Source organism: Microplitis mediator, chromosome 2 (genome assembly GCF_029852145.1).
Source record: "Microplitis mediator isolate UGA2020A chromosome 2, iyMicMedi2.1, whole genome shotgun sequence".
NCBI classification, from domain to species: domain Eukaryota; kingdom Metazoa; phylum Arthropoda; class Insecta; order Hymenoptera; family Braconidae; genus Microplitis; species Microplitis mediator.
In genome coordinates, this window is record NC_079970.1 from 22,644,333 (window position 1) to 22,669,915 (window position 25,583).

Here is a 25,583-nt window from a genome sequence, read left to right on the forward strand (position 1 = left end):
CCTACTACAGGACACCATAAGGAAAAAAAAACGTTTATATTGTGTTGGGTTATTCCCAACAGGGCAAGAGTTATGGGCTACTCTTCAAAAGAATTCATACTGGCATCTCCACCCATCTCCACCCATGTCCACCCATGTCTACCCATCCTTATTTGGATCAAAACTCAAAAAATAAATTTTTCTCAGGACTTTTTGTGGTCGTTCCTACTACAGGACACCATAAGGAACAAAAAACGTTTATATTGTGTTGGGTTATTCCCAACAGGGCAAGAGTTATGGGCTACTCTTCAAAAGAATTCATACTGGCATCTCCACCCATCTCCACCCATGTCCACCCATGTCTACCCATCCTTATTTGGATCAAAACTCAAAAAATAAATTTTTCTCAGGACTTTTTGTGGTCGTTCCTACTACAGGACACCATAAGGAAAAAAAAACGTTTATATTGTGTTGGGTTATTCCCAACAGGGCAAGAGTTATGGGCTACTCTTCAAAAGAATTCATACTGGCATCTCCACCCATCTCCACCCATGTCCACCCATGTCTACCCATCCTTATTTGGATCAAAACTCAAAAAATAAATTTTTCTCAGGACTTTTTGTGGTCGTTCCTACTACAGGACACCATAAGGAACAAAAAACGTTTATATTGTGTTGGGTTATTCCCAACAGGGCAGGAGTTATGGGCTACTCTTCAAAAGAATTCATACTGGCATCTCCACCCATCTCCACCCATGTCCACCCATGTCTACCCATCCTTATTTGGATCAAAACTCAAAAAATAAATTTTTCTCAGGACTTCTGTGGTCGTTCCTACTACAGGACACCATAAGGAACAAAAAACGTTTATATTGTGTTGGGTTACCCAACAGGGCAAGAGTTATGGGCTACTCTTCAAAAGAATTCATACTGGCATCTCCACCCATCTCCACCCATGTCCACCCATGTCTACCCATCCTTATTTGGATCAAAACTCAAAAAATAAATTTTTCTCAGGACTTCTGTGGTCGTTCCTACTACAGGACACCATAAGGAACAAAAAACGTTTATATTGTGTTGGGTTATTCCCAACAGGGCAAGAGTTATGGGCTACTCTTCAAAAGAATTCATACTGGCATCTTCACCCATCTCCACCCATGTCCACCCATGTCCACCCATCCTTATTTGGATCGAAACTCAAAAAATAAATTTTTCTCAGGACTTTTTGTGGTCGTTCCTACTACAGGACACCATAAGGAACAAAAAACGTTTATATTGTGTAGAGTTATTCCTAACAGAACAAAAGTTACGGTACTCGAATTTCAGGTTATCGATTCCGGAATAGATACTTTTAATTATAAGCTAAAAACTATTATCATCAATAATCATTCATGAAACAAATTTTAACCAGCCCACCTTACCCCGTCGTCCATTCAGCTCAAGTCTGTCCCATAAATATATCTGTTGATAAAAAAGAGTATAAATGACATTTTTCATGGCACTCCGAAAAGGTTAAAATGGAAGATGCATTTCAGTTGCCACCGAACCTTTATTATAAATCGTTTCTTTCTTCATATCACATATATTTATATGTGTGCCGTAAAACCAGGTATAAAGGAGCATATGACAGACTTAGAGTAACGCAAGAAATATCTAACCAACCACAAAAGTATCAAGACAATGATCAAGCTGCTCGATAAATAACCGCTACAACTCCACCAACAAAACTATTAGCAAAAAAATAATACACAGAAAAAGAGGATTTCTTAGCGCAAAAAAACTTGACTCGCCTTAGGGGAGAAAAAAATTTTTGCGCCAAGAAATTTTTTCTACTCCGGAGAAAATTTTTGTCTTCATTTTATAATGAAAAATTTTTCTTGCGCCACGAAATTATTTTTTTCTGTGTAACTACACTGTAAAAAATGACCAGGGTAAGTCTAAGCGGTGTAAGTGTTAAAATTTGCGGTGTTAAATTCGACACCGAAAGCGGTATCAAAATAACGCCACCGCCGGTGTAAATATTTTTTACCGGTGTTAAAATATTTTACTTAGTGTGTGCGCGTGTTGGAGTGTGTGCGCTCGCGTGTTTGAATGCGTGTATGAAGATTTTGCGTTTTATAAGCTTTTCAAAGTTAATACTCTGAGCGGACGCAGTTTACTTCGCTTTCACACCGGTTTAACATCAGTATTTTAACACCGCCGAATTACGCCTCCTACACCAGTGTAATTCAATTTCAACATCGGACGGAGTTAAAATGAGTCCATTTTTAACACCGCTATTTTTACAGTGTATACCTCCGAAACGAAGTTTAATAACTCAAAAATAGATTTTTCACTTATCGAACTCGACATTTATGTCTGCCAGTATAACCCGGTAGTTTTATCTTTCTCAGAATTTATAGATATATACATATATATGACACTGTACGTTATGTTACCAGCAGTGGTCTTTAATCAATTATGCAAAGCACCCTCGCAGAGAGGTTTCTCTTCACCACTGGCAAGGTATCCGCAAGGTGAAGAAGAGCACATTCTCACCTTACAATCCCCTTTGTTACGAGCATTTCTCTGTGCCATTTCTCGACGTCGTGCTCAGCTATCACTCCTTTCTTCATCTCTCATCTCTCTTCCCTCTTCTCTCTTCCGCTTCCCACTTTCCACTTTCTGCTTGCCCCCTCGTCCCACCCCAGTAGTCTAAAACCTTTTCTCCGGCAGTAGTTTAAACTAAAAAGAGAGTTTTCGCGTACGACTACTTCACTCAGCTGTCGTATTGTTGTTTATTAAAACTTTAAAATTAATTTATTTTACGCGCATCTCCGTTTGTCACGTGCTTTATTATTTATTATCCTTTTGCACGGCTGCCAGCCCTTAATCCGCTCACTCGGAGCATACCAGCAACTGCAGTGTGACAATGTTTATGTATACGTGTGTTTATGTTTAGATGCATAGTTGTACGGCTCTGGACAGACCCGGACCAAGACCAAGGCAAAGACAAAGCATCCAAAGCGTTTTGTACAGACGTAGTTTTTTTTCTTTGTATTTTAATTTAAACATCATACATATTATTGTCTGTTTAATGTGTTCATGTTATAATTAATACACAGCAGTGCAATAACATGGCAACATATATTTATGTGTGTATGTGTACATGTGTGTGTGTGTGTGTATAAGTCCTTAAACCACAATAGTTTAAATACCTGCGTCGGACGAAACCCCTTTTATCCAAACATCCAGTCGTCTTTTACTCCCACACCATAATCGCTTACAATACGGCATACACCAGCAGTTTTGGGTTTTCGCGCGAGTTATACCTATCTCGTGCACTTATCGCGAAAGTTCGGTTACGAGATTATCACGCTGGAGGGTTGCGCTGAGATTTATGCCAAAAAAAAATAGGGTGTAGAGTTCCGTGTGCTACTTACACTGAGAAACGGGGGGTATTATATTTATTTATTTTTATTTATGTGGGAAAAAGTCGGGGATGTTAAGAAAATAATTCCCTTTTTTTTAAATTTAATACCGAGGATTTATAATTTTTTTTTAACAAAAAAGCAGAAGACAAATTTTGTATGGACGTTGAAAATAAATTTGAAAATTGATGAATGATGATTTGCACTATTTATTTGCGGGCAGCATTTTGACTCGCCGTTGGTATGCGGTGTGTTTGTGCATGTGCATTTGGTTATTCATGAAGACGAGAGAAGTAGACAGACAACTCTGAGATTACCAGACCAGAATCATTCTTCAGCTCCATTTCTCACTGAAGAAGTCAGAGCGGGTGAATGTAATGGTGAAGGAAAATGAGTGGAGGTTACAACTGAGTAAATACACCGCGAGTTATTTATCGCTACTCGACTTTCCGATACTGCCGGACTGGTACCGAGTGACGGCTCCGACTCTGCAGAAACGATAGTCGTCTGACACTGATTTATGTCCTCACTTAACTAGAATTTATTAAAGTATATTTAAGATGTATGAAAAGATGCCATGGGCTGAGTGGATCTTTGAATGTTAACGGAAATACGATTTTTCATTTTGTTCATGCCCGTAATGGAAAACACTAAGGTCACTCGGATCTGACTGCCGTTCCGAGGCAATTGATTTGTATTTTTTTTAGTTTACCCAAAAGTATATATACTTTGTAATCCTTTTTTATCATCAAATCCGCCTTGTCAAAACTATGGGTAAAAAAAAAAAATTTTCACGACAATCAGATGTTAAATTTTTTCCATCTTTTTTAAGCCGACCCATTTTACAAAAAATGAAAAATTTTTCTTAAATGATAATTTGAAATTTTTTCATTTTCTTGGAATATAACAGCAGTAAAATATTTAAGTTACTCAGGATAAAAAAAGTAAATTTTGTTCTTAAGGTCCCGTTTTACCCTCCCCCAATGCCGATTTATTTTATTCCAACAATAATATTTGACTGCGGTGTGATTCAGAGATAAATTATTCAGGAAAATTAAATCGATCACTTTAATATCCATATATGTGTAATATATATTAATATAAGTATATATAGCAGGTCATTATCGAAATATCTTGTGAATGTTAAATAATTGATTAACCGAAATGTTGGATTACTAAGCACTTTGGAGGCGATGTAAATTTAATTTCAACGTGTCAAATTTTACGACACCGAGCATTTAACTATTTCTATGACACGTCGGCACTAATGAAATTGTGCTCCCTCTAGTACTAATAATTTATCGATGCTCGATAAAATAATTCCTCGAGTAAATAATAATATTAGTTTGAGGTAGAACGAGAAGCTAAATGGAAGTAAAAAATAAAACGAGGGTAAAGTCACTGGGGGGAAAAAGTCTCTCTTGAATCTAAAAAAACTAAAAGACGTATTAGAGGATGGCTCGGAAGTGCACACAAAGCTGAACAACCTGCGAGACAAAGAGACGTACGACGACGGTGAATTAAGGAGGAACTTCCCCGCGAATTAGAGAAAAGTATACCTACGCCGACTGGTTCTACGATCAGAACCAAGTTCTCTGTTAATCTCCTGGAAAACCCTTGGGACTCTTAGCTTCCAAGAAGACTCTGACTACTTTTCTCTTCTTAACTTTTTTTTTCCTTCTTTCTCTACTTTCTATTCGCACGCTTACTTTTTATTGCCCATTCTTTCAATTTATGTCTTGTTGTTTTACTTTTTGGGGGCTTTTTTCCCATAGTTAACGTTGATCAAAATCACTTTGCGAATTTGTAAGCTATCAAATGTTTAATTTATTTATTATGTCTCTTTAATTAATAATTCAATAACGATATTTGCAATTTGAGTTGTGTGAACTTTTGAAAAAATCCAAAAAAAGTTGGGACGGTTTTATATAATTCTAAAAAAAGTTGGATATTTTCTACACAGAGAGAAATTTATGGTAACAATTACAATATATTATGGGAGTGGTTCCCATAATGCACGGTAACCGGTTTTTTTGAAATGGTGATTGTAGGAACGGCACCCATATATATCATAGTTTTCATCACTATAATAATATAGTAACGATTACCATAGTATAATGGAAACGATTCTAAAATCTGATCAGCTCTAGAACTTTATAACACGCGTCGATCGCCGCCTTGATTATTTTGATCAGTTAATTCGTTTGAAAAATATCAGTGGAGAAAAAAAAGTAAAAAACGTTTTTTCAACTTCCCGCTAAGAAAATTGAAAATTTTTAAAAATTTGCTCCTGTTGGAAATATTCTGTCACAGTATAAACATTTTTTGTTTATTATGATATCCTCTAGTGGAAAAAACCAAAAAAAATCCTACGGATAATTTTACTTTCGAATTCAAACCCATTCGAGAATGGGTGAACATTGGTGAACATTAATGAACATGGGTGAACATTAGTGAACATGGGTGAACATTGTTGAACATTAGTAAACATGGGTGAACATGGGTGAACATTGGTGAACATTGCACATTGGTGAACATGGGTGAACATTAGTGAACATGGGTGAACATTGTTGAACATTGCACATTGGTAAACATGGGTGAACATTAGTGAACATTAGTAAACATGGGTGAACATGGGTGAACATTGGTGAACATTGCACATTGGTGAACATGGGTGAACATTAGTGAACATGGGTGAACATTGTTGAACATTGCACATTGGTAAACATGGGTGAACATTAGTGAACATGGGTGAACATTGGTGAAGATTGGACATTGGTGAACATAGGTGAACATTGGTGAACATCGGTGAATATTGGTGAGCATTGGTGAACATGGGTGAACATTGGTGAACGGTTTTTTTCGAAAAGAACGACATACAAAAGTATTTCCGAGCTCGAAAATGTATTCACGATCATTTTTTCGAACTCAAGGAGCTCGAAATCAGCGGGAAGTTATGAGGCTGGCCCGCAGGATCAACTGATAGACCGATTTTTTTTTCTATAATGTGGAATTTTTTTTACACCGATTTAATATCGGTTTTTTAATACCGCCAAATTACACCACCTAGACCGGTATTATTTGATTTCAACACTGCGCGGTGTAAAGTTGAGTCCATTTTTAACACCGCCCTTTATACAGTGTAATTAAAAAATAAAATTTTTGAATCTTAAAAAAAATAAAATCACCAAATGGGGTAAGATAATAATAATAATAGAGTAGATAACATATGTATTAAAGGATAATAATTATAAAAATGGACGGTTAAAAAAGCACTTAACTCACAGCGTAATTATAAATTCAAAGAACAAAAAAATTTAACTTCAGCATACGCATCAAATAGATTATTAAATTCTATATGGAATGAGCTCATATGAAAGTACATTTTAATATACGGAAGTCGTTGACAAAGAAAGCTAAGTAATTTAACATGACGTATTCAGTCCAGTCAAAGGATGGGAAAAATTGTTTTACTAAAATTTTTATAAAATCAAGCGCCTAGACACGTTGGCTTTTTGGAATTTTCTCGAGTAAATTCGTCAATTGTAATTTTTAGAACAAGACTTCTCTCTTAAAATGAATCAGTCAAAAAATCTACAAATCAGTAAATATTCACTACGAATCAGTCCCAAGTATTTCACTGATTCAATTAATGATATACTAGGGAATATTTGTGCAGTGAATATTTACTGATTGAAGTATTTTTCACTGATTCATTTTAAGAGAGTGGGAAAAACGTCTCGTTGAAGAAAGCTCGGGAAGTTTGTAAGCTATTTTTTTAACACAAGTTTTTAATCGAATTATTTTTATTGTAGTAGCTGAGTAAAGAAGTAAAAATTTATAAAGCTACAGGAAACGTGAAAAATAGATCCCCGTGTAGGATTTATTGATAGAGATTTTGACAGCTTGATACGTTTAAAAATGCAGGTATATATTTATATTTAATTCTGACAACTGTCACAAGATTGAATTCAAATTCTGTTAAACATATTGTTACAAATGTAGCCGTATATCGACGACCTAGTGATCTTTACTCGGAAATAAATAAATTTATTTTCCATAAAAAATTTGTTATTAAAAGCTCTATTGAACTAACGTTCTTATTTTAATCATTATGTAGCTTGTAAAGAAATGCATATATCGCAATTTCGCAATCATTATTCGATTTTTTTTTCGGGTCTATTTCGTCAAATAATAATATTTTTTTTTCTGGCGGTGAAAAATTTTTCTTTATATTTTTTTCAATATTTCCAAGGAACAAAAAGATTTGAACACTTGTGGTCCTAGTCTCTTTTACCCAAAAATAATTAATGGTATTTTTTATTATTTTTTTATCCTATTGCTATTAATGTGACATTACAATATAATATAATTCCAAGCAAATGAAGTTTTATGTTATCAGTTATCACCATAATTTTTTCAATCTACTAAATTGCATACGTACATAAGTAGATCTGAGAATAGCGATAAACGTTTTCCATTCACTAATGATCGATAAAAAAGTCACCTCACCCAGGGGCAGAAAAGTTGAATAGAGAACGGCGTTGACGTGGATATGAGCCAAAGAGCATAGCGGGCACTAAGTGCCAAAGAGCAAGTGAGTAAGAATGCCGGAGAACACAATGTCGATATCTGGGTATTTGTTACCTTCATTACTAGCCGAGCACGCCATAAGAAATCCTCGGGAAATCTCTCGGAACATGTAATTCACCGAGCCGTTAATCGAACCCACCCTCTCACTTCTAACTCTCTTTTCCCTCTCTCGCCCCAATGTCTTCATGACGCGACTATTTTCGGCATTACAGATAAAAACTCGAATTAAACCCGGGAATAAGAATTTACTACATTTATTATTCTTTCTCCCTTCACTTTTCATCCCTTTTTATTCTTATACAATTTTTAAATTATTTTTTCTCTCTTTCTCTACTCTTGAATAATCAACTCGCTCCCAACTCATTACTTTGAATTATTCCTATAATATTTTAACACTTGACTTTTTAAAAATCGATATTTTCATTCACTACTCAATTATTTAAATTTCTTCTCACTCTATTATTTATTATACAGAAGTCAATACTTTCAAAGTAATTAAATAGTTTATTATGAAGCGGGTTGATTCATTTTCGTCCATTTTATAGATGAATATATTTATATACCTGAGTGGCGATTGTTTCCCTCAGTTTTTAAATTTATCAGATTCACTCTGAAATTATTCTCAATTATTATTGCTCGTGAATTCATAAAATTTCAAGTTGTAATAATAGTGAGCTTACATTTTTTATCACTATTTCCATGATTAAATTATTTTGCAATATATTTATGATCTACAAAATTTTACAAAATCAAATAGATTTCTGTGTTGAAAATCAGCACAAAAAATTTAACCAAATAATTTTTTAACACAAATGCACAAAATTTCTGTGTACTATACCGTTGAAATTTCGTTAAAAACCTAAAAAAACATATCGATACTCCCATTCTAATATGCCTTATCCCACACTTGAGAAATTTTTCAGGAGACGATAAAAACATTTCACGGTGGGCAAAACAAAATTATTTGTAATATGTTTACATTGGTATAACCTATAAATTTATTTTCATGTTTTTCATAAAATACAGGCATTTGTAGTGAACAAATAATTTTGAATTATATGCTGTAAGAAGAGTCCAGAATTATGCATAATTACCTTCTTATTAATCTCGTTAATTGCTTGCTTAAAATTAACTTAAAATTGAAAATGTTAAGCGTGACTGAATCTATACGAATGTGGGATACGACATGTTAGAATGGCGCAAAAGTCTAAGTGTGGGATACGACATATTAGATCATTTATTTAAAAATACTAAATAAACAATTTGACCTCTAAAATTTTGACATAAGCTGCACATTGTTACAATGATTCCATTTTTCAAAAAAAGTGAAAATGTCAAATTTTGTGGGATACGGCCTATTAGAATGGCAGTATCGATATATTTTTTTGACCAATTCGATATTTTGCCCAAAGAATATAAAAATATTTTGAGTCATAATTCAAAATTTATTATATTTTTTTTTTTAAATAGAAAAGGTAAAAGCTGTATATATATATATATATATATATATATATATATATATATATATATATATATATATATATATATATATATATATATATATATATATATATATAAAACGGATATTCGAATTCAAATAAAAGGGTTTTCAATAACTTTAACGGTGGCATCCCGGAAATTAAGTGACGTTGTGACGAGTCAATAAGTCCTGGTGAATAAATCGAATAAAATAAAGACATTGAATGAAGAAATAAACTTTCGAAAGTTATTACTATGAAAATACTGCCACAACTGTTTCTCAATAAGTATCTCAATACTTCTGTTGAATGCGCGCGTTAAATAGAAAATACTGTAAACAGAATTAAATTAACTTTTACTACTACGTACTGCACACTATAATTGTTGTTGTTCTTCTAAGCAGTGATAAGAAAGAAAAAAATACCAAAAATGATTAGGGTATGAAAACGTAAGTATAGAGATGTGAATAAATCAAAACCATTCTTTAGAGTAGGGCGTCAGTTTTTAAAATTAGCTTTGACCCGCGAGAACGTGTAGTACAGCCAGCATGTGTCGGGTAATGCATGGAGTAATAGATCACAGAGCTCGGTAAGCCGAGCGTGGCTAACCTGGGTTGTATCAATTCTAAACGAGCCGCGTAGTTGCTACACATACTCTCATTCAGGCTTACAAATTACCATCGATGGCGCTAACTAAACGACCACTGCTACTGCCACTGCCTCTGCTTCTGCCTCTGGTGCTCGTACTGGTACGGGGACTGCTATAGCCCGACTCGCTTCATTTGTGCGGCAATGAGTTTAAATAAAATAGACGAAAGAAAATAAAAAAATTTGATAATCAATGAGCCAATTAATTACCGGAGAATTTCTGGCAGCAGCTGGTACTCGTGTTCCTCGCACTAGTTCTAATACTCCATTCATCTTAGGAATAAAAATTTTATTTTTAATTTATAACAATTAACTTTAATTAATTTGATTTATTATCTCGCGGAAAATGAGATGTAAAAATTATTTTATAGAAATTAATTGTCGGATGTGTGTTGGAAAATTTATGACCGGGAGCTGTTTAAATATTTTTCTCAAGTAAAGTACCGGCGGGTAATAAGGCCTAGCTAAGGGAGATTTTGAATAGAATCGAAAAAATTGCATTGAATTATCGAAATGTATTATTAATCTTTACTTCAATACATTAGCCATAAAATATAATGAAGTAATGGTAATTTATACCACAAACAAATAAAAAACTTAATAAAATTGGTATTAGAGATGAATCATCTCTTAAATTTAGCAACAATACTTTTTTAAAGACAGAAGACTAGATTGCTTTGCTCAACAGCACTTAAAACTATCAGTATCCTTTTTAAGAGTCAGAAGACTAGAAGACTGTTTTTTATGATTTCTTCTGCGCTACGACATCATATGACGGATGATGAAATATAGAAGACAAGGAACGTAGTATCGGGACTCTATAAACTTGTAGTAACATTTCTATGTAAGACCCTTCTACTACACGGAAAGAAAATTATGGCAGAGGTTCCCATAATTTTGTGAAATTTTTTCCTATACCATCATAGGAATTACGACCATAAATTATGGGAGCGGTTCCTATAATTATAGGAATGTTTCCCATAATTATAGGAATAGTTCCTATAATTATGGGAATAATACCCATAACACTATGGGAATGGTTCCTATAATTATAGGAATGGTTCCTATAATTTATAGGAATACTTTCTATAATAGTATGGGAATCATTCCTATAATTTATGGGAATGGTTCCTATAAATTATAGGAACCATTCCCATAAATTATAGGAACCATTCCCATAATATTATGGTAATGGTTCCTATAATAGTATGGGAACTATTCCCATAATATTATAGGAATGGTTCCCATAATAGTATGGGAATGGTTCCTATAATAGTATGGGAACTATTCCAATAATATTATAGGAATGGTTCCCATACTATTATAGGAAACATTCCTATAATATTATGAGAATGATTCCCATACTATCATGAAAAAATTAATTTAAAGAAGTGTGGTAATCACTTCTACAATACACAGAAATATTATTAAACATAAAAACAAAAATTCAAACATTGAAAAAAAAATCGTATTTGGCAAAAAAACATTAAAATTTTTAACAAGAATTTTTTGTCAGCACAAAACATTCAAGAAAATTTAAATTTTAGGAAATTTCTACACTATTGTGCAAAAAAAAAATTTTATGATATTATAGGGATGGTTCCCATAAAATTATGGGAATAGTCCCCATAATATTATAGGAATAGTTCCTATACCAATATGGGAACCATTCCCATATCATTATGGGAACCATTCCCATAATGCATAGCAAAACTTCCCATAATTTTCTTTCCATGTAGAGTAGCCTTTAGCGGAGGGGGTTATTTTAAATATCATTTCTGTCACTTAGGCATTATTACCCGCGGTTAAATTATTTTTGACAAGATTTGGTCTCTGAGTTTCAACGGGCAATTAAATATTTGAATTATTCAAGTGAATTATCAGTTGATAGTTTATAAGGCGGCCGAAAGAGTCGAATGTTTTGTAAATAAATAATTGGGCTTCAAGGGAAACTTTATTGTTCAACATATTGCCCACATTTTGCAAATTAATAATTTAATCGAAGGATTGTGTGGTTGGTAATGAGACCCGACTATAATTTATCTCATTTCAAATGATGGCTTCCGGTTTAATATTTATTATTCAAATTAAAATCCGTTCGAGACTGACTGAAATATTATTTAGTGATAATTTTTTTAATTTTTTAAGCCCGGTCGTCTTTTTTCGGGCCCTTAAATGATCATTTAAATTGAATTAACAGAAGAGAAAGTTGTTTTATAATTTAATATCATAGTTCAAAGGGTATTCAATAGTTGGCTATCGACATTTCAATGTATTTTCAAATTTTCCAGACAGAAAAATAAATTCTAAAATTTAACAGTTTCTAAGTTCACGAGACGCGTAACCTTTGAAGCGAAAATATGTAACTAATTAATTGTCCAGCAAATGATTAACAAAATTTATGAGCACGAACTACTTTATTTAATAAGAATGACTGAAAAAAAAACTAAATAAATAAAGTAGTAGGACTTTTAACTAGAGTAATAATTAAACATTTCCATGATAATGCTAGTGAGGATTTAAGCAGACTATTGACATAAGCGAGCTCAACATGAAGCAGCGTGAGTATGACAGACATGACGGCTGCGGCGATGCAATGGCAGCATCGTACTGGTTGCGCCAAAGAGATGGATAAAAAAGTGCCGTCGAGATAGAGGCGCTCATAATGGCAGGTATTACGGGCACTTAGTCACTTTTGTGTCGAGAAGGGTATTGTTCTAAGACAAAAGACGATAGGATTCCCCGCGGCAATTCCACGGCAGTCCCATACGAGTTGTCCAAAGGAGCTTGTGATAATATATATCTATATGTCTCCACCCTTCACCCTTCAACTTCTGCCCCACACCCCACGCTCTGTATCATGGTGAAATTAAACCCACTGCATTGAATGCCGCTTCAACCCCAGGGCAACGTCTCCCTCTTTATTCTCTCCACTAAGCAGAACGCATGTATTTTCCAAAGAACCTACATGATACATGATACATACCTTCTCTTTCTCCCTCTCCACTCCCCCTGTTCGCCGATCCCTCGAACAATAAATCCTTTGTATCTCATCATACGCATCGCTATCTGCTGGCCTCCAATACCACGCGAAACTTGGCGCCATATTTTTTCCATTCTTGATTAATATTCCGCTTTTGTTGAAACTCCCTTCGCCCCGTACGCCGAAATATTTTTCATTACGCCGCCGTAGTCTGAAAAATATAAAACACCAGCACAACAAAAGTTAAAAATTGAATTGCACTTGGCCCCGACATCTTACGAAACACAAAACATATGCATAAAATGAATAAAAAATAAATTATCTCGAGTTCTCTGTCCGTAGCGGCACAGTGAGCTGCATAATTACACAGCCGGAGTGTCTGACGGGCGGAAAAAGAAGTAAATATAGAGAGAGACCGAGGTAGCAGTGGAAGAGAATGAGGATGAGGATGAGGATCAAGAGCTGGGGGCTGGGTAGAGGGGGATAATAATCTCTGACAAGTTTGAGAGAAAGACAAAGGGGGCATAGTTGGTTTTGTTGGGTGAGATGCAAGACAACTCTATTGTGTGTCGGGAAAGTTGTTCAATTTTGTGTTAAAAGTGTTTTGTAGTGTGCGTTGGTACACGGGTACGGAAGAGTAAAAAAATGAATGAGCTAGTTGGAGGAGAGAAGGATGCCCTCTCGCTTTCTCAGTCTTTTATTCTCGTATGTAAACGGCACACCGCAGACTATTCGACGTAGGAACGGAGCTCTTTCATCTTGTACATCAAAAGGCAATTCGCGAAATTATGGAGATTTTTCCGAAGAGTTTTCGTAAAATCGACGTCGTTGTTGGCCTACGTCTGACTTTGCCTTTGACGATTTTACCATCAGCCCACACAACGCATATATAGATGTATATGTACGTGCATATGTATGCAAGTACCTCGGCTCTATACTCTGCAGTCGGATATAGAAAGAAATTGCAGTCGGTGAAAGAGAAGGATGGATTTTTCGAAAATGAGAGGTTAGCGGTCTGGTCTATGATGGATAAGCCTTTGGGATCTAACTCGACTCTTCGGATCTGTAATCTGTGTTATTGACTATATTGAGTGACCCCAACCTCCACTTTGTCGCTAACTTGCCGGCTAAATCAATTTCGCGTTGTCCAATCAAGTCAATTCATAAAAAAACATTTCATTTCGTGTACATTCATGCTTTTCATTTTAGTTTTTATTTTTTATTTATTATGCCCATGCCCATGTCCATGCCCGTGCATGTGTACAGTAAGTAAATCAACAAACAATTTTATTTGCTCTGGTTGAATAATTCGCGGACAATTTGCATCAACCAATTGTCGAGGTTTTACTATTCTATAAACGTTTTGCGGTCCACATATTCGGACCATAGAATTTTTTTAAAATTATGCCCAAATAGATATTTCAAAAATTTAATTATTTTCTTCACGTTTATTTGTCAACATTACTATTATTATTATGAAAGGTATGATTCTACGGCTACACATTTGTGTGTCGGAAGTGAGTTATTTAAATGTGGTGATGGTTAACTCGTGGAATTACGGTACTGGGATAGTGGAAATTCCTCCAAGTGTTTAATGTATGCGCGTTGGCATTCATTACTACTAAAACATATATATACAGATATTGTTATAAATATGTATAGTATACTGAGGAAAATTGGTATTTACAAATTAATTTAGAATTAATATTTATTATTTTTTTTTTTTATTTAATTATTGACCCACACGGAAAAAGTATATATCCGTATATATTCGGGCAAATCTGAATATATACGGATATATACTTTTTCCGTGTGGGGATGTTAATAAATAAAAAAAATGCTGCACAGTTGAACATATAAGAGAGTCGCGAGATTAAAAAAAAATTAATTCCTTAAAATTCTCTTTTACCAGATATACATATAATATTTTGCATAAAATTATAGCCATTTATACGAAACTGCTAATAATATTAAATATATGACCTATTTCACGTGTTTCTGCATTTAAGTAAATTATTATTATTGTTACCATTATTATTATTTTGAGAATAGAGTTGGAATTATTTGCATAAAGTTATTGTAATTGAGAAAACACAAAATTTATATCACAATACTGGGATATAAATATATGAGAACACATGCATTATATATCAAGAGGTTACATTAAATAAATTAACTTAGCAGAAGATAAATATAGAATTTTTACTGTACAGTGTGACTACCTAACAAACTGATCGAGTGAATAATTTAAAGAGCGACGGATATATATTCTCGGACATACGTCAAAAAACTTTGCTGTTGATGTGAATTATTTAAAAAGTTTAGTTTTTATTAAAGTCCCGGAAAATTAAGTGATCAGTAGAATACAGGAAGATAATTTATACGTAGTCAGATATTATACTGTTGGCTTTGTTCGATAAAATTAGTGACAGGATTGTTAATCCATGTTGTTGTTTTTTTTTTTTTTTTATTACGGACTATAGATAAACTTTTGCCTAAATAATCATGTACCTGTAGATCGTAACGTTTTTCGCGGAAGGAAAATAAGAAAAACAAATGAAAGGTAAAAAATCAAATGGATCTAGATTTCGGAAATATTTCGCACGTCACCTGAAAATTACAGGCCACCCCCAACTATCCCTAAATTCGCCTTTAGGCACAAATTTTATGAATTAGTTTCATTTTCGTTGCGCGAAAAACGTTCCGATCTTCAGGTTCATAAATAATCGTAGTCTGAAATAGGTTATAATGTCTAAGACTGGTTATTTTAAAATAATTAGATTTACATGCGATCTTTAGAGAAGAAAGTGACCTCAGTGTCTGGACTTTTTTTATGGCTCGAATTTGGATTGTTTAAGCGAATTTATAGTTAATAGTCCTAAGAGTCGATTTTTAGTACTCTCTTACAATGAATCAGTAAAAAGTGCTGCAAATCAGTGAATATTCGCTGCATAAACAGTCCCAAGTATACCACTTATTCGAACTACTTCCATTTCGGATGCCGATTTTGTTATTGGCCGATTTTAAGTAAAATTCTATTGCTGGACATGTTGGTCAAATTTTGTAAAATTTAAAAAGTCTAATTATAGGATTTGGTGATTTCTCACATGGAAAAAAATAGGTGCTGCAACAGGACAGAATCCTGTTGTAACAACAGGATTTTTCCTGTGGAATCAACAAGATAAGAAACAACTGTCAAGTACCAATTTTTTTTGTCAGTATAATAAAATCTCAGAATTTGTGGAAAAATTCAGTCTGGAAAAAGTTCAAATTTCTAAAAAAAAATTTTCTTCACCACTATATGAAGCATACAAATTTTATCCTGTTGCTCCCACAGGATTGCGTCCTGTTAATAAGCTTTAAAATAATTTAAATTAGATCACTTATCAAGAGAAAATCCTCACATTGATTAGAATGATATATATATAGATGTATTTCTACAAGAAATTCTGAGCGGTGATAATTTAAATAATTTAAATGTTTGTTGGCTCGGAATAAGTATTTCAAGCCAAGCAGATAATCCATTGTGGTGTATACGCGTACAGCAGCAAAATTTGCTTGTCCCCGTATTTCACTCAGCAGTACTCACGAGTCCTCGATTTCCCGGCAGCAATTAACGTTAATTCTCATTAATCTGCTTCCTTCCTTCAGCAGTCTTCATTCTATTCCTTTGACCTTTAGTTAAGTCTCTATTCTCTTTCTCCCTCTCCCTCTTCCTTCTTCTCTTCGGTCTTACTGTCATTCAAGTTTAAATAAGATTGTACACTGCCTTATTCTAATCAGCTCCTGTTTTATCAGTCAGGCAATAATTAATTTTATTTCATCAGTAGTCAAAGTACGCTGCGACCAGACAAATTTTATCAAAACTTTCTACGCTATTTCCAGTATCAATACTGATTACTGATTATTTTATGATTCAAAAATTCACTATTTTTTCTAGTACTGCCCTGTCATGACAAAACGACGTATCTCAAAAATTATAGTTTCGAGAAAATAGCGTTTAAAGTTTTAACAGAATTTGAGTACAACTTAACAGAAAAATTAATTTCTGTTATGACAAAACGCTGTAACTCGAGATACGTTTTTTGTATCGTAAGAAACTAATGCATATTTTGATAAATAGATGAAATTGTTATGACAAAAAGCTTTAACTCGAAGAATTAAATTTCCAATGCAAAAAAGATACGTTTTTTTTTCATTTCTTTTATACGCACATTTGATCAAAATTATTGGCATAATTAATTAAATTAGTAAAATTTTGATGATACCCTATTATTAAGTGACACTAAATAAACCTTTTTAGGTTTGTTACGAAAAAACAGCGTATCTCGAGATACGTCGTTTTGTCATAACAGGGAAGAGTATGTCCATAATAGAACGAACTAAATATATAGGGGAGGAGGGTCAAAAGGGGTTACTTAAGGAAATACGAAGTTTTCGAGGACTCAAATACACTAAACCTTTTTTTTTTAACGATATTCAAAGTAAATAGAAAAAATTTTCAGCTACCGTTAAAAAAAAATTTTTTTCTTTATCCCTTAGTCGAAAGTACGCACTTCCCTCCCTAATTTTAAGGCCTAAAGTCTCATTTCCCTCTCCTAGTGGAGTTACACGCGCCCCACTTACATCGCCGGGAGCAAAAAATTTTTTCGTGCCTACGGAAACAGCCGGCTGCTGCCATCTACTGAACGTCTACCACTTTATCAATAAAATTTTTGACGATAACATCATAGATCGTTGCTTTATTTATATGTACGTCAGTGTTTTCGTGTCTCGTTGTTTGTGATATTTTAAGTAAACAGTGTACTTGCAATAATAAAATGACTGAAAAAGTATCATCTGATGACTCTATGGACGAGGATGAGGTGATAAAAGATTTTGATGCAGAGGCGAGGTTAATTATTGAAAGATTATGTATTCATTTATATATTATTTATTGGCAGGAAAAAAATCTTGTTCATAGGCATAAATTTATTTCTTTCGAAAAAAAATAATTATTTTTTATTTTAATTTTTTTCCGTCTCCCTTTTTTTTTTTGTTTTGTTTTTGATGCCTGCCCCCGCCGACCAGACGCACTCGCTTCGCTCGTGCTTTCAAATGTCGCGGGGCAGGCATCAAAAACGCAACAAAAAAAAAAAGGGAGACGGAAAAAAATTAAAGTTTTATGTATGTCCGAAAGAGGCGCGTCAATAGGGAGCAAATAAAAAAAACATGGCCGACCTGTCAGCTGAAGGCAGAACGTGGTTGTGTTGTTTATAGTATTCAAAAATGTAATTAATAAACGTACTTTCGACCAGGTATAAAGAAAAATCGTATACACCACACGGGAAGATAGTTAAAAGCCCTGCCCTGTGTGTCATGATGCCCTCGGCTTCGCCTCGGGCATCATATCACACAGGGCAGGAATTTCAACTTTCTTCCCTTGTAGTGTAATATACTATTTATTTTTTCTATTCAATAGCAAATAAGACAAAAATATTATTTTCACTCATTTTTTATTAATTTTATTAGGTTAATTAAAACTGTCACTTAAAAGATGAAATGAGTAAACTGAAGTGACAAGTAAAGAAATGAGAGTAATAAGGCTGCAAATAAACATTAAATATAACTGACACTGGGCAAAAACAATTCTGTTTCTTCCCAAGGGAAGAAACACGCATGTTTCTGCCCGCTGTATGAAGGTATTTTTGAATTATGAATTTGCTAGCAGTTGTTTGCAGCATCGGCTTGAAATTAGCTTGTTTCGACGGGATGTAGAAACACTGAAGCTTCAAGTTTCGATGCTGGTATCATGAAAAATAAATTTTTAATAGTTTTTATCATAAAACAAAAGTCATTAATATTTTTCAACCAACAATTGATTTTTGAAAAAGTTTAACAAAAAAAATTCAAAATACGCTCAATTATATTTACAAAAGTGATTTTGGAATTTTTAAAAACCATTTAAAATATAAATTATTTTTTTATAAAATTTTGAGGGTACCCCGTTTTGCCTACGCTACCCCCTTCCACTATTATACGTTTGTTTTCTTTATCTCGATGCCGACTTTGACAAACTTTTTCTTGATTTTTTTAGATTTATTTACTCTTCTTTATTAATTTAATTAGTGCCGAGCTAATTATTAAATTCAACAATATGAACCTTAATTAAGTCAGTGTTCTTGTAAGAAATGTAATTATTTTTATTTTTATTTTATCAACGTTAAATTAAAAATATTAATTAGACTGTAAGCAAAGCTTGGAATCACAGTAAATTTAATCACAATTTATAAATAAAAAAATTAAAAATCATAATTTTCATATTGATTGGTTTGATTTACTCGATTTATAGCTTCACAATAATTTATTACTATTAATCATACTCTTCTTTAAATATTTATTTACTTTTAATTGCTCACGCTGTAAAAAATATCAGAGAGAACGCGGATTAAGTCCGGAGTGGATGACTCTGTGTTTATTTAATCCCCTTGGAGTAAAATTCACTCTGAAGGGGCGTTCATTTTAATATAAAAACTCCGATTCATAGTCAATACAGATTTGAATAAAATCCACATCGACCCAAAACCACTCCCCTGGATAAACAAACTTCCTATTTACTCCGGATGCAGTGATTTTTCTGAAACTCCGAAACGCCAAGTGACGGAGTGAAAGATTTAAATAAAATTCCTGATCATTCCAAATTTAGGGGAGACCGGGGCAAGAAGGCCCACCTCAAAAATTAACCAAAAATTTTTTTTTCTTGTTTTCTTTTGATTATCACAAATTTAGATTATTTACTCATTTTTAGCCCGATACGTGAAACTTGGGCCAAAATGAACCACTCAAAAATTCTAAAAGAAAATGTATTTCATAGTATTATAACCTAGTCATGATTAATTTAATAGAAATATCATTTTTTGGTTAATTATATGGATTTGGATTAAAATAAAGCATTTGAAAAAGTTAAAAAAACCAATAATCAATTTTTTACAGAAGTGAAAAAATGACTCGTATTATATCAAAAAAGGTTATTTCGAGTAATATTAAAGTAAATACAGTTGTTAAAGAGAAAAATATAAACATTTGTTACGCGGGAAATTTTTTTACAATTAAAAAAAAATAATTTTTTTTTTCATTTTTTTTCGGAGGGGGCCGTCTTGCCCCAAAAAAAAAAAAATTTTTTTCAGGAGCTTCACCAAAATTTTGGTGAATTGAATTCAAGTTGGACAAGAGTAAATCGACTTGATGGTTAAAAGCCACAAATACTAATAACCGGCTTAGGTGGGCCGTCTTGCCCCGGTCTCCCCTACACTCGATTTTTTACGGTGCAGCAATTAAAAATTTTCTTTGAGGATTATGAATTTTCCACTTGATTTCAATAAAATGAAAACCTGTCAAAAGTCAATTCTAACCAGTTAATTTATTCTGTATGTGTACCGTTTTAATACCGGATGAATACACCGGATTTCACAAGTAGCACCGCTACACCAAGTTCAGTTCATTCTAACAATGCTTTTTAACAGGGCAGTTAAAAAGTAAATTATTAACCAACTTATGTTCGTTAACCAGAGATAGTTTAATTTTAAAAGTTAGAGCCTGTGCTTTATTCGTACGAATTACCCGTTAACTTTGAGAGATCAGCATAACAAAATATCTGCATTTGATGACAATCATTAGTTATTGATGTTAACTATTTTAAGGGGCTTATTGTTTATTAGAAGTCGGAATGGACGTATAATAATAATTATAAATATTTCTGAATAATTTAGACATGTATATGCAAAAGCGGACCATTACTGTGACGCGCAAATATTTTTTTACGGCTTCAGAGATTTGATTTTATATTCAATAGCTTATTTTGATATTATTATCATTATTAAGTTAGTTAATAATCTTCGTTAAAGTTTTTGTAATTTTTTCCTGAAAAGGACAATATGAAGAACAAAAAACCTCTGTATTACTTGGGGTTATCTCTAACAAGGGAAAACTTACTTGCTCTTGATGTTTACATGCAATTTTTCATAAAACTAAAAGACAATTTCATCCTCCGTCATTTACCGACATGTCAGATTATATCAGAAACTCCATCAAATTAATTTTTGAGTATGATTTCTACAGATTTGCAATTCCAAAGAATTTGTTTGTTAGAATTTTTTAATTTTTTTTTTTCAAATTAATAAAATCAAAATTTATGACGTTCACACGGAGACTAACCTTCAAAAAAATTTCGACTTTTTTACGCCCAAATTTTTTCAATAATTTTTTAACGTTACCCCATTCTGCGTAAAAATAAAAAAAAATATACGGACATTCAAATATAAATTTTTAAGACTCATAATTATATTTAAAAATTTTCAATCAACATAATCCTCCCCTCAAAACTGTCTCTAAATCCTTAAGAATAAAAACCAAAAAATGTAGTGTTTTTTCACAAAATTTTTTTTCAAACGTTGAAAAAAATTATCAGTTCTGTTTGACAGACAGCCAGCCAGTCTATAGACTCCACATATGCCACTGATAAAAATGAATAAACAGCAATACCCAGACAATAAACAAAACAAACTCCCGCGACGTTTCATTCTTATTGTCACGGCAATCGGACTATTCCTGCACACCCACCCTCGCCATTGTTTGTCATTCACTTTCTTCATAAGCTCCATTTTTATCATCCTTCGCATTCACACTCATTTACACATCATCCGCACACCCCGTCTTCCCTCCCCTCCTTCCTCTCTTCTCCATTCACCCATACACACAAACGATTTATTTTTTCTCCTTTTTATTACCCATCAAGTCTGCAATCACGCACAAACCCTCAGTCTGACACTACCACAATATCACGTCACAGATAGTGACAGTACGCACGAACATCGTAAATATAATCGCTCTTAAAACCGGGTAAAAAAATATAAACCAAAGACAAAAAGAAAGAGAAAGAGAGAAAATAAAAATAATACTACAGCACACAGCGAAACGACTTTTCCACGAGATCATAAAAAAATTATCTATACTTTTCCCGGTACTCTCTTCTATTCATACGTCCAGCTATCTGGCTAAATACATATATTATTATCATTATAATAAAAATATATGCCTGTACCTACACTTGTACCCCAACCTCAACCTCAACTATGCTCCTGCTAACTCTGTATACAGAGCCGTAATACAGAGGTGTAAGTAACGTGTACGGTAACGCCTTTCTGGCTGACTATTCCCTCGCGGGCTTGACCAGTTAACGACTGCTGGCCTCGTAAATCACGTAAAATTCGCAGTTGTCCCAGAACAATTTTATGGTTTAATCCAACAGACACATACTGAGAGACACTTTCACCTTTATACTCTGTTAATACTTAAACACTATCCTCTACATTTATTACATCCTACAAAATCGTGCCCTTTATTTTTCATTTTTTCTTTTCTTACTTCTATATTTATTTTTATCTTCCTCATTTATTTTAATTAATACTATTATTAACTAAAAATACATAACTATCATAATTAAATTATTGTTACTTAATTTTTATTCCATTAAATTTTTTTTTTTTAATTAGTCGCGGAAATGGTTTGCAATAAAATATAAAATTATTAATTTATTGGAATTAAGGTGCGATTTTAATTTGATATATTTAAAATTTTTTTTCGAAACACTGCCTTATTAAAAACTTGGTTAATATTTAAAATATATAAATATCCAATTATTTTGCGGGAAACTTTTTAATATCGTATTATAAAAATTATAAAATGTTATTCATTAAAAATAATTAGCTAGCGAAAAGTTTTATTAAAAATCGAGTGCATGCTAGCCACTTTTAGGAGACGAAATATATATACATATATATGAACAAATTGGAAATCAGTAGAAAGTTAAAAATATAAATTTGGTCGAGTACACTTGAGTTTAAAATTTCTACATAGGGGAGGGGGGGGGAGCAAAACGGGATACTTAACGAAAAATTTAGTTTTTAGGGACATAAATATCGTAAATTGGCTTTATTTTGATTCTATTTGAAATAAATATAACGAATTTTAGACTGCCATCAGAAAAACAATTTTATTTTCTGCGGGCAAAATGGGATACCCCAAAAAAAAGTAATTTTTTTTTTTTTTTCAAGTGAATAAAATTGATGTAATAATGTCTTTCTAAATTGATGTAAGTAATAAAATTTACGTGTTTCGGACGACGATACTCAATTTATCTGTGATTATTGTGAATAATTTTAGAGATTTATCTTTGATTAACGATGAATCAGTTATACACGGGAAAAAATGCTGGAGTAGAATTTACCACACCAAACTAGTAAAAATTTTACTACACTTTGTGGTCGCCGCAATGACAACTGTAGTAACATAAGCCACAGTGTGCGTGATATTTTACTACTATAGGACTTCTGCTTACTACTGTAATGTGGTAAAACTTTGTAGTTTCCACAACTACTCAATGTAGTATAAAATACTTATTTTGTGGTTTTGGGAACCACACAATTTTATATGAATTGGTATCTGTTACTATTTTTGGAGTATACAATACCAGATTACTTGTACAATCTACTCCAATGTGTGGTAAAATGATCAAAAGAAGAAAATAACAGCGCCACCTACAACTTTTTTACTCCATTCTGTGGGTATCCTCAACTTGTGTCAGTGTATTTAATATTATAAATAATATTATAAAACATTATAAATTATAATATATATAATTAAAAATATTTATATATATAATTAAAAATCGAGGCGTGCAATTATAATATATACACTGAAAAAAAAATTTATTTGAGCCAACTAAGATTTATTTGAGCCAAAGATATCGTATATTTGGATATGGCCAAATAAATATTTAATTATGAGAAAGATATAATATATTTGAGTAGTTTAATTGCGTGAAATAAGTGGTTAATTTGTGGTAAAGAAATGATCCGATTGCTACAAATAAATAAGGGCTTCAAATATATGTATAGTATCGCCAAATTTTAGGTTATTTGTCACAAATTTAATTTCTTTACCACAAATATATTAATTACTTACCACAAATAAATTATATATTTCCGTCAAATTATAAAATTATTTGAATCAACTGTCATATTTTGTTCTACCAAATATATTTATTTGTCATTAAGAAATATTTTTTAAAAAGCCACAAATAAATTGATTTATTTGGGACAAATATTTCTTTTTTTCAGTGTATAATTTAAAATAAATATATATATAAAAAATATAATACAAAAAAATTTTTTTTGTATTACCTGTCATTCTTCTTTTTGCTTACCTCACCTACAACTTCTATTAAATTTTATTTCTATGCTCTTATCAGTGAATTGTGATTTTAATGCAATTTTTTAAATCATTGCTTATTGAGTATTTGTTATTTATTAGAATTATAACTTTTAAAACGATGTTTTTTATATTTTCTATTAATAAAAATTAATACTTAATTATTCTAAGTTTATGCTTATACGAGAATTTATAGATTACAAATATATTTTTAAAATTATCCTTATCAGATATTGATAAAAAGTAGGCTTTTGAAATTTGAGTCCTTATTATTTTAAGTTATTCATTAATAAATTCATTTTTATATCATTTTAATTTGATATACTGTAAGTCCGAAGAATCTAAGATTAATTTTTATATTTTTATAACGTTTTCAATATCATAAAAACTACACTGAAAAAAAGAAATATTTGTCCCAAATAAATCAATTTATTTGTGGCTTTTTAAAAAATATTTCTTAATGACAAATAAATATATTTGGTAGAACAAAATATGACAGTTGATTCAAATAATTTTATAATTTGACGGAAATATCTAATTTATTTGTGGTAAGTAATTAATATATTTGTGGTAAAGAAATTAAATTTGTGACAAATAACCTAAAATTTGGCGATACTATACATATATTTGAAGCCCTTATTTATTTGTAGCAATTGGATCATTTCTTTACCACAAATAAACCACTTATTTCACGCAATTAAACTACTCAAATATATTATATCTTTCTCATAATTAAATATTTATTTGGTCATATCCAAATATACGATATATTTGGCTCAAATAAATCTTAGTTGACTCAAATAAATTTTTTTTTCAGTGTAATGATCGTTAACTAACAGATATTTAATTAATACATTACGAATAAAATATATTCTACTATGTTGTGGAGTAAAATGAACCACAGTGGTTATTTAATGCTAGTTCTTATTACTACTTACTGTAGTAAATGGTACTACAGGTTGTGTACCACAGTGTACTAGTAACTGTTACTAAACGTGTAGTTATCCTATATATTACTAGTCAGTGTAGTAAATGGAACTCCATTTGTAGTAAATTTAACTACACATTTTTTTCCGTGTATATCGTTATCGTTATTTATTATAAATTTTAATACTTATGTTAAAAATAATGTTAGTTAGTTTTCATTCCAAAGAAATTTTTTTTATAAGAGAAATAATTAAATATTGAATATTAGAAAATTAACACAACTGTTAATAATGTGATATTATAGCACTAAAGTTATAAA

At 32.2% G+C, this 25,583-nt stretch overlaps 1 protein-coding gene across 1 annotated transcript in view; it reads right to left on the reverse strand.

Moving 5' to 3' along the window:
* The window catches only part of LOC130678600 (uncharacterized), a 128,297-nt gene that overhangs the window by 62,244 nt on the left and 40,470 nt on the right, over positions 1-25,583 (reverse strand). Inside the window, exon 3 of the mRNA XM_057485924.1 lies at positions 13,094-13,301. The gene's annotated coding sequence lies outside the window, so the exon portion shown is untranslated. The remainder of the gene's footprint in view (positions 1-13,093; positions 13,302-25,583) is intronic.